Source organism: Lupinus angustifolius, unplaced genomic scaffold, assembly GCF_001865875.1.
Source record: "Lupinus angustifolius cultivar Tanjil unplaced genomic scaffold, LupAngTanjil_v1.0 Scaffold_162_1, whole genome shotgun sequence".
Taxonomy (NCBI): domain Eukaryota; kingdom Viridiplantae; phylum Streptophyta; class Magnoliopsida; order Fabales; family Fabaceae; genus Lupinus; species Lupinus angustifolius.
This window is the reverse complement of record NW_017728885.1, coordinates 559,317-570,925: the sequence shown is the minus strand read 5'-3', so window position 1 is coordinate 570,925 and position 11,609 is coordinate 559,317.

The window sequence follows — 11,609 nt, the reverse complement described above, 5'->3', positions numbered from 1 at the left end:
GTGGTTAAGTTAAATTTATTGATTGAATGAGAACAAAGACATCCACGAACCTATTTATTTTGGTTCTATACCTAATTTTATAATTCTTCTCACTTCTCATTAAATTAACAAACCTTTCTACTTTCAATCTCATGGTGTAATTCATCTGTTTTGTTTACTTTCAACGTTGCTTTAATAATGTATATGTTCTGTTAATGGTATTTACTTAAATCAGTGTTCTTAAAAATCTGTTTTTTACTTTTAATCACACTTACTTAAATGAGCAATGTTAAATATCAATTTCTCCGAAACTAAAGAAAATAGAATCGTGCAATTTGTTCCTTTTTCTCTTCCTTCATTTTTATTATTTGAAGGGCTTTATGAAAATAAGAATTATGCTATAATTACATAACAATTCTCTATTTACATACAAAAATATGTCACTCCTACCAACCCCAAAAGTTATGGGTGGTCCATTTTTTTTGTTAAGTATATGAGATGCTCTAACTGTTGAGAAATAATAATATGGATGATTGAATTTATTTAAATAGTAAAGATTAAACATTAAATGAGTATTATATTTTGGGATTTAAAGAGTTCAGAAATTGAAAAACTATTTCAAAAAATGCAAATAACTTATATATTTATACAAATCTTTCTTACAATTTTGTGTGTTATTTTAGACAAACAAAATAAATAGAAAATGAGAATAACAATAATAAAATATTATTAAAGTATAAATATACAACTTTAAATTGTTATTCAAATATAATTTTTTTTTACTGAAAAATATAATTTAAAATAAGACAATAAAACATATCAATTTGCTAAGACCATTCCATCAACGAGTCAGACTCTTTTCCATTATAAAGAGGGGACACTACATAAGTAAGATTATGACACATGATAAAAATAAAATTTCAATGATCCAAATTTTTATTTTAAATTAAATATTTTTAAAACATTCTCAATCACATTCCAGTACCGGAGAGGAGACCATTTCTCCATCAACATAATATTATATCATAGCTATGGATTAAAATAAGTGATTAACAACATAAAATCACACTTACGATGAATCTCAATGCTCAATACCTAGACTCGTTCAAGCGGGGTTTCAAAATTTTCGACCCTAAATACTCGTGGATCTAAATACATAGACTTAAACTAGACCCCTTGCAATTGAGGAATGTTTTATTCTCTTAACTAAATCATCCTACTAATCATCCTACTAATCATCCTACTAAATCATCATACTAATCCTCCTACTAAATCATCCTAATAGTCCTCTTATCCATAAGAAAATGACACATGTCACTTATAAATCAATCATTAATAAATAAAATATCTCTTTATGACATATGTCATCTTATTGTAGGTAGGACTATAAATATCAGAATATATCTTTTCATTATTGAAATATGAGTAAAAGAGGATGTTTAATAATTTTTAAAATTATTTTATTCATAAATAATTTAAAATATAAAATAATAAAAATTACTTTGTAATGTATTATTATTTATATTTGGTATTGAATCGTACAATATGAGAAATGATATGAATTCACATATGATCTATCATAATATCCTCTATAGTTAGGACTAGAGGACAAATATTTACTTATAGAAAAATTAACACCTAATATGATTTGGTTCTTTTAAACAAATGGAAAAAAATAAAGAGAACAGAAGAGGAAAGAGATGGTAAAATCACTTGATTGAACTATTGTTACTCATACTGTGTGCGGATTAGAATATTGATATAACTGATACAATATTTTACTAATTAAACTATATATTATAATAATTTTTATAAATATAAATATTATAGTTTGAAACACATAATTTAATTATTAAAATAATTTAGTAGTTGGCCGTGTTATCAACAACTACCAAACTTTAAGTTTGAAACTTTAGTATGTAATTTAAAAAAAAAGAATAATGTATCTCCTCGTAACAGGTCTTACCAATAAAAGTATGACATTTGTATTGTTTCGTTTAGTTTTGAAAATATTTTTATAGAAAATGATTAAATATGATACATGTAAAAAATGACTACGAGTATAATTATGTTAAACAAAATATAATATATTATGAAGATAAGTCCAAATAATATAATAGTCAATCTTTATTCATTATTTTGGTGAGTTACAAATAGTATAATAGTGATTTAAATAACTCATTAGAATTATTAATGCAGATTGTAACGAATCAAAACTAATGAATAAACATTGACTATTATACTATTTGGATTTGTCTTCAAGATATATCATATTCTTTTTGACTTAATTACGTTCATCACAATTTCTTTTAAAAAAATACATTTATCTCTCTAGGAGGGATAGTTAGTGAAATGTATATAATTAGGAGTTGTTAATGTATGTTTAAAAAAGAAAGAGATGATTTATGTAATAATTCCACTAAAGTTGAAGGTGTTAGTGCAATTTACTCTAATTTCTAAGATATCTTTTTTGTAGGAATCTCCAATCTTATTCTATTTTCTATGTTCGTTTCGTTTTAATTAGGAACTAGTAAGTTACTCATGCATTCGCGCCGGACGGTATTTTTTGCCACATGGTTAATAACACATATTACATGTGCATATAGGGTTAAGAACATGCATATTACTCGTGCATTCACATGCTTAAAAACACATATGTTACTAGTGCATTCGTATTACTAAGAACACGCATGTGACCCGTGTATTTACATGATTAAAAACAAATATGTTACCCGTTAATTCACATTGCTAAAAAACACATATTACATGTGTATTTACATAGTTAAAACACATACGTTATTCATACATTTGCATTGTTAAGAACATATGTGTTAACCTGTATTTGTTTGTTCAAACACATAAGGAAAATAAATGACAATTTTAAATAATATTTTACTTACTCCTTATTATATTTCAAATAATAAGAAATGATTTTCCAAAACTCCACTCATTAATTTTAACCTTGTAATTTTATATCTAAATAGAAATTAAGCATAATTGTGTTTCTAATCTAATTAGTATGATGTTGTTCAAAAGAGAATTAAGAATGCCTTCCATTTTTTCTTACAATTAATGTGTTTGTGTGTTGAAATAATATTAATTAATAGATTGGAGAAAGGAGATTGAAAGATATTCAAATAATAAGAAATGATTTTCCTGAACTCCACTCATTAATTTTAACCTGATAATTTTAGATGTAAATAAAAATTAAGCGTAATTGTGTTTCTAATTTAATAACGATGATGTTGTTCAAAATAGAGTTAAGAATGCCTTCCATTTTTTCTTACAGATAATGTGTTTTTTTCTTTCTTTCTTTGATCGTGTGTTGGAATAATATTAGTTAATAGATTGGAGAAATGAGTTTGGAAGATAAAAAATAGATTTGGAAAGTTATTCAACTACATTTTAATATGATTTATCATTGTTATCTATACTATTAATAAAATCTAAACAAGTGGTAACTACCATGCATGGCATAATTTTAATATTCCATTTTTATCATTTTTAACATTTCTCTTTAATAATTAATAAAAACTTTCACACAATACTAATATCTAACAATCATATAATGATTTTTATCTTATTAAATCAACATTTTTCTTTAAGTTTATATATTGCAATAAGAATGCGGGTCGACAGGCACAAAGTGCCGATCGACATGCTAGTTATAATAATGGAAAAGTATAGAAGCTCTTATCCTATGTGTGAGGCTTCATCATAGCAAATGGAGTTATTTTGGAGAGAAAATATTGAAGGAAAAGTTGACATATGTCCATAATTATGTAGCAAATTATTTTGTTATTATATAGGTAATAGATAGATTATGTTGTGACTATGGTGGAACCCAAATAATAGGTGTTAATAATGGGTTGTTTTGGAGATAATTTGTAGGCATGGGTAATGATTTTTTTGTACCATTAAAAGTACATAATTACTTTATAGATAAAGAATTTATTATTTTTGGAATGTGTACTATCAATTACAACAAGCATCACTCATGATAATTAAATCTTTGACTTTTTTGTTATTAAGGAATATAACTACATTATTAGATCAACACTTTTGAAAGATATATGATAGTCTAATTTAAATGGTCTCTGTTTTTATATAGTCTATAATACAAGTAAAAATGTATGCATTGACAATGTATGAGTTTATACACTGTTATTGCATCATCCACCATTGATATTTAATTATGTTGACTTTTCAAAAAAGATAATTCAAATGAATAGTGAGTGATGAAGTGTATGTGTATAAATTTTTACACTACTAGTGTATAGATTTTATAGGTAGGAATACAATTATTCAGGCCTTTCTAGAGTTAGTGAATTAGGAATTTACAATTAAGCCAAAGAGCAAAAGGAAAGAATGACATCAGATAGGTATTTTTAGCAGGTCGGACTAGGAGTTTTAGCTCAAAACCCCGTATTCAACCCGTTTTGGAAGTCCGTTTTTAGATGGGCCATAGAGAGTTGGGACGGGCTGGCCCGGTGGGCAAACATTAAGATTAAACTTCATTCGCCTATCATGTTGCTCATTACAGTTAAGATTAAACTTGTACAATTTTAGCATATGTTTGGATGCTATAAGTCTGTAATTCTTTTTTCTCATTGCAAAATGAAAATTTAATATCTCATTCTGTACTTAACTATGATCTTCACTGTTATCCAATTATTGTATTTGTTATCAGATAAATGTGGAGTTTTAGTAACAATTAGGGGTGTTTGAACCAAATTTAAATCTTTAACTAATTAAAATGGAAAATTGGAAACTCAAACATAACTACTTATTTTGATTCCTTTTGAAATATTATTTGAATTTGATTGAGTTTCAATTTATATTTTTAATGTAGTCGAATTTAAACTGAATTGAGTAATATATACTTTATTGTGATTAGATTTATAATATACTAATTTTGATTCTTATACAATTTTTAAAACTTAGGAGTTAGAAACATTATTGTGAACTATGAGTTTAAAAGTTTAAAACTATGTTGGTTTGTTGTTTAGAATTTAAAAGTTTTGAACTAATACAATATGTTATTGTGAGATTGTGACTTTTGTTTATGATTTTTTATTTTATAAGACATTTATGAGACAGGTGAATTATTTATTTTTGTCTAAAAACTTTAATATGTGTTTTGAAGAAAAAAAATAAATGGGCAACCCCAGCCTGCCAGCCCTGCCAAATATGGGTCGAGCTGACATTTTGAGCTCTTTTAACAATAAGGATCGGGCCAGACCAACCCTTATTCTAACAGGCCAGGCCGTGCTAGGCCAGACTGGCCGATAATGCCACCCTAGTATACATAGTCTTATTCTTAATAGATATTAATGATTTAAAATAATTACATGGTACCCATAGTCTTATTTAAAATTTTATTATTAATAAATATTAATGATTTAAAACAATTTAAATTAGTAATAAAAATATAATTAAGAGTATTAATTTTAGATAATGTGATATATTCTTTTGACTAACAACTAATATGAGTATGGGATCAAGAGCAAATAGTATAATATCTATATGTTGATATTGTAAAAATTTATACGCACTTATTATATTATTTACCATTAATTTAGATTATTTTTAAAGAATTAATAACAATTAAATATAAATAATGAATAATTCGAAATAATATATAAAACTTATCCTAAATAGTACATACATTTTTAAAACAGGAAATGGTCTGTGCTTCTCACAAAATGATAACACAATGCCAACAGTTTAAAAGTGGAAGTACTAATAGCAAAACTGTACACATTTTTTTTATATAATCAATACCATTTTATATATTAGCGTGTCAATAGACATTTTGTTTTTACCGACTCGCAATCTTATTTTCTAGTATTAAATATTTAAGAGAATCATATTATATTTTTTGTGATAAAAGAAATATGAAAATGAATTGTAATTCTTTTAAAAAACTACATTCATAATATGATATTTTTAGGTATGTAATTTTCTCTAACTCCTATTAATATTTTTTATTATGTATAAAAACATTGTAATAATAGTTAATTATAAAGGTAAAATAGGCAATAAGAAATTACACCATATTAAGTAGTTATAAGATGTTTTAGTTTTTAAAGAGATAATAGTATGTGAGTTATATATACTAGCGTGTTGACATGCACTCTCGTGCCTGTCAACCCGCTTTCCTATAGTTTGTAATGTATAGTTTATATTTTATAAATTCAAATATAATTTTTTGCGCTAAATTTACGGTTGAATTTATTCAATTGGTCTAATATTCAATTTTTTAAATACACTTTTAAAATAAGAAGATAATAAAAATAAAATAAGAAAATAATATTATATGGTTTTTTGGTAGAAATAAAAAGATATTGAGGGCAAAATAGGAAAACACAAATTACACCATGATGAGTAGTTATTTTGTGTTTTCCCTTTATTAATAGTACTAGTGTTAACAAGCACTTCGTGCCTGCCGAACAATATTGCGTGATATTATATATTTCATTTTTTATAATTAGAATATATTTGTTCAGTGTATTTTATATTATAATTTTTGTGTATTTATGATAATGTATAGTTTAAGGTGATAAATGTGGTTAATTAATATGTTAGTGATGATTAATTAGGATTATATGGTTTTTTTTGTAAAAATTAAATAATATAAGGGGCAAAATAGGAATATATAAATTATGCCATGGTGGTGGTTACACCATGTTTTGGCTTTATATATAGTATAGATATAGATATAGATATATAGATATTATATGGTTTTTTGGTAGAAATAAAAAGATATTGAGGGCAAAATAGGAAAACACAAATTACCCCATGATGAGTAGTTATTTTGTGTTTTCCCTTTATTAATAGTATAGAAGTATAGATAATATAGATAGTATAGATAAAGAACTAATTCTTTTGAGTTATGTGATTATCTCTTTAATAATATTACTTTTAGAAATTGAATCATTAATTAAATGAAATCTTATATTACTGGCCCTTAAAAAATATATACGTCTTATAGTCTGTCAAAAATATTCATAAATGGGTCAGCTTATAGGTAGATGTAGATAATAACATATACACAGGTTACTATTAGCCACCAATTAAAATAAACAATTCATTAATTTTTTAAATGAAATTTACATTATTTTTAGCAAGTTTATTGGTTTTCATCAATGATAAATGGATTGATATAAATTAATGAGGATATAAGATATTGGTAGAAGTTACTAAACACTAATCCTTAGATATGTATTAGAATAAGGTAGTTTTTAATCAGTATCAGTGGTTAAATTTTTTAATGATTTTTAATATAATACAATTTACATATAAATTATAAACATTGTTTCCTTTTAGAGACATGAATACCATTTTAATTTTCAACACATTTAATATTTAGTCATAATTACTTGTTGCGTATTTCAGAATTAAAATTGACTCAATAAATGAATTTAAACGTAGTTTTTTCAAAATTTCATTCAAGATAATAAAATCCACACGCTTTTATTTTGACTTCTCCCTTATTTTAGCGTCATGAATTCATTGTTTTAATCGCCTGTTTCAATGCCATTAATTAGTAACAATTGATTTTCCTTTACTTCTGTGTTTTGGACTTTTGGTTTCCATTGATTTTATAATTACGAGTATTATGTCCATGTGGCACATGGAAGTATTATGATTGTGAAACTTTCTCATTTTAGATAAATATTTTTTATTGGATAAAACTTGTAAATACCTAAAGTACTTATGGTATTAGTGCCCAATCATATTATGACATTTGTAAAAAATTAAATATCATTTAGAGAAAACATAAAATAATCACCATTTATAGTGTAATTTGTATTTTTTTATTTTATCATTTATATAATTTTATTTTCACAACAAAAACTATATAATCTATTTCAGTTTTTTATATTTTTCTATAATAACTATCATTATGATATAATTTTCTCTTTCATATTTTACACTTAACCCTTTTTAATTTTATAAAAATATATTATCCCATGTAACCACCATGAGCATATTAATAACTCCCTCACCTTACTTTGACAATTAAAATAAAGATAAAGAACTATAATATAAAGTGCATCAAATAAAATTTACAATAAAATACATTTAAAAAATAATCCGATTCAGCAAAATAAAATATATAAAAATTAAATCTTTGATATCAGAAAGTAAAAATATGGACCGGCAAGCACGGAGTACCTCTCAACACACAAGTCTTAAAACCCTTGTGAATATTTGTTCTGTTCTATGATGCTTATATTCCCCTCTTCTCTTCTGCATTCAATTAACATTATTTTCTTATTCAATTTACAAATTTATTCTTCTGTATTTTCTCCCACCTACCCAAAATGGATGCACCAAATATATCTAATGGTCATTTTCAACATTCTGCACCATCTTGTAAGTTTTTTTAGTTTTATGATCATAAAAAATAACATATACATAACTTTATAAAGTCTCTCACTACACACTTTCAATTTCTAATAACTTGCAGTTTCTCCGATGTCTAAAAATCTCAAGTGGGTCTCAAAATTAAAAAAAAAACATATCCCAAAACTTACATTATCCTCTTAATCAATGAACTCATACTTAACACTCACATACCCAAATCCATTTATCAAAAAACACAAAGAAACATACAAAACTAAAATAATGGGCAAATAAATTAAAACACTCAAACATAGGAATTAAAGTAAAATTAAAAGAGGTTCAATAATTCCATTTTGAAATTTCAACAAGTTGGAATAAAAAATAAGTAGAAATGAAGATTGAAACTTCAAAATGGTAATTTTATTTTTAAATTAAATTCAGAAAAACATAAATGAAGATTTAAGTAGCCCGTAGGGTGGTGGAGGGTGAAGTAAAGGGATTCAACATCTGGTGAAATGAAGAGTGTGTTACTCCATATGACACTTTCTTTAATTGGTTGAAAAACATATATTTAAGTTTAAAATTTAATAATAAAATATTTTTTTAACCAATCAAAGAAAGTGACACATGAAATTGTTGGAATTCCTTATGATCGGTGAATATCAATCCTAGGATCTTGAATCTCATGATTCTCACACACATATATATGAAACAATGTGTAGTGTCATACATGGATCCATGTTCCTAGATGTACTCCTATGATCTGTGTTTTCTGAGATGAGTTTTGGTATGATGACCTTCCTCAACCAAATCTCTGATTCCACTTGGGACTTGCGTTTTCACTCTGATGGAAGAGGAGAAAACTGAATTTGATTTGATGTGTTGGGGACTATAACATTCCTTATATGTTAACTTATAAGGTTCCCATTATCCCCTATAGGTTAACTTGATGAGTACCCACCAATTAAGCCCATATCCGTTATCAACTTTTAGAAATCTATGGGGTGTCAGTAATTAGATCACTTATAATGTAACTTCGAAATAAATAGACGATATCATTGTATCAAATATATGATGTCCACCTTAATTAGAATTATAAATTTCTAACAATCTCCCACTTGAGCTTCATATCTTCCTGATACAATTATATCACAGGTTCTTTAGGTGTGCATCCATATGTTATTTACATTTAGACTTCTCCTTAATACAATATGGTCCATCTTATATATCAACTATGGAACCACCACGACTTTCATCACATGCAAACATGACTCGATCACGATGATCACCATATTGATATACTCAATGACATAGATCAAATATGGATGAGCGACATGGAAATTTCATGCAATGCGATCTCAAACATGTCTATTTCCAATTGATCCTTCTTTATTCTTTAGTGAGATTAATCCAAAGTCTTTAATTGCAACACAATAATTACAATGCACAATTTCAAAATGGAACAATAAACCATCAACTTTATTATGCATAAAATAATGTATATAACATCCAAAGTAAATCATAAAACATATAGACTCTCAGTGAACTAAGGTACCCTAAGGAACAACACCCATATGAGCAACATACTCATGAAAGATTTTAGGTACTAAACCCTTAGTCAGTTTATCAACTATCATAAAATTTGTCTTATATGTTTTATGGAAATTTGTCTATTTTGAAAACTTTCTTTAACAACCAGAAACTTTATGTCAATGAATTTTGACTTTCTAGAACTCCTATTGTTGATGGAGTAAAGAACTGCGGACTTGTTGTCACAATAAATCCCCAATGGTCTTTCAATACCATCAACCACACGTAAACCACTGACAAAATTTCGCAACCATATGCCATGGTCTGATGTTTCAAAACAAGCCATGAACTCCACATCCATGGTTGAAGGAGCTATAAACATCTGTTTTGCAGATTTCCAAGAGATAGCACATCCAGCCAATATAAACACATATCTAGAGGTGAAGTGTCTGCTGACTAGACATCTAGCAAAATTGGAGTCAGAGTACCCAATGATCTCTAAATTCTTAGACCCCCGATAAGTGAGCATGTGCTCCTTTGTTTTCTTCAAGTAACGCATAACACGTTTGACTACCTTCCAATGATGCATTCAAGGATTACTCAATTATCTGCCCAAAACTCCCACAACAAATGCTATGTCGGAACGTGTACAAACTTGAACATACATTAGACTTCCTACTGCAGATGCATAAGGAATCTTTTGCATCTCTAATCTTTTAAGGTCATTTTTGGGGCACTATTCGAGACTAAATTTGTCTCCCTTAGCTATAGGGGTATCCCTTGATTTATTGTCTTTTATGCAAAATGTATCCAGGACTTTATATATATAGTTTTATTGTGATAATCTTAGGATACCCTAAGAGCGATCTCTCAGTATCTGAATACCTAATACAATAGAAGCTTTCCCAAGATCTTTCATTTCGAAATTATTCGTTAGAAATCTCTTGGTCTCATGTAATAGTCCCATATCACTTCTAACAAGCAGTTTGTCAATGACATATAATACTAGGAAGATAAATTTACTCCCATTGAACTTATGGTATGCACAATCTTCAACATTATTTGCCTCAAAACCATACAAGGTAATAACTTGATGAAATTTGTGATTTCGTTGACGGGAAGCTTGTTTAAGCCCATAGATGGATTTCTTTAATTTGCATACCATACACTTTGAGTCAACTGACACAAAGTTTTTTGGTTCATCATATAGATCGTTTTCTTAATGTCACCATTTAGAAATGCAGACTTGACATCCATTTGATGTAGCTCTAAATCAAAATGAGCTACTAGTGCCAATATTATTCTAAAAGAATCCTTCGAAGATACTAGAGAGAAGGTTTCTTTATAATCAATGCATTCTTTCTTAGTGAAGCCTTTAGCAACTAGACGATCTTTATATCTGTCAATATTACCCTCCAAATCCTTCTTGGTTTTAAATATCCATTTACAACCAATGGGTTTCACACCTTCAGGTAATTCGAAAACATCTCAAACGTCATTATCATGCATAGATTTCATCTCATCCTTCATGACATCAATCCACTTTTGAAAGTTAGAACTTCTTTACGGCTTGACAGAAGTTCAATGTATCATCATCTGTTAACCCAATGCCATCCTCATGTTCTTGAAGAAATTCAATATAATCATCAGGAATTGCATTTCTCTTATCTCTAGTGGATCTCCTTAATGACACTTCTACTTCTTGAGGTTGTTGAATTTGTTCTATAGGTACTTGAGGGAGAACCTCA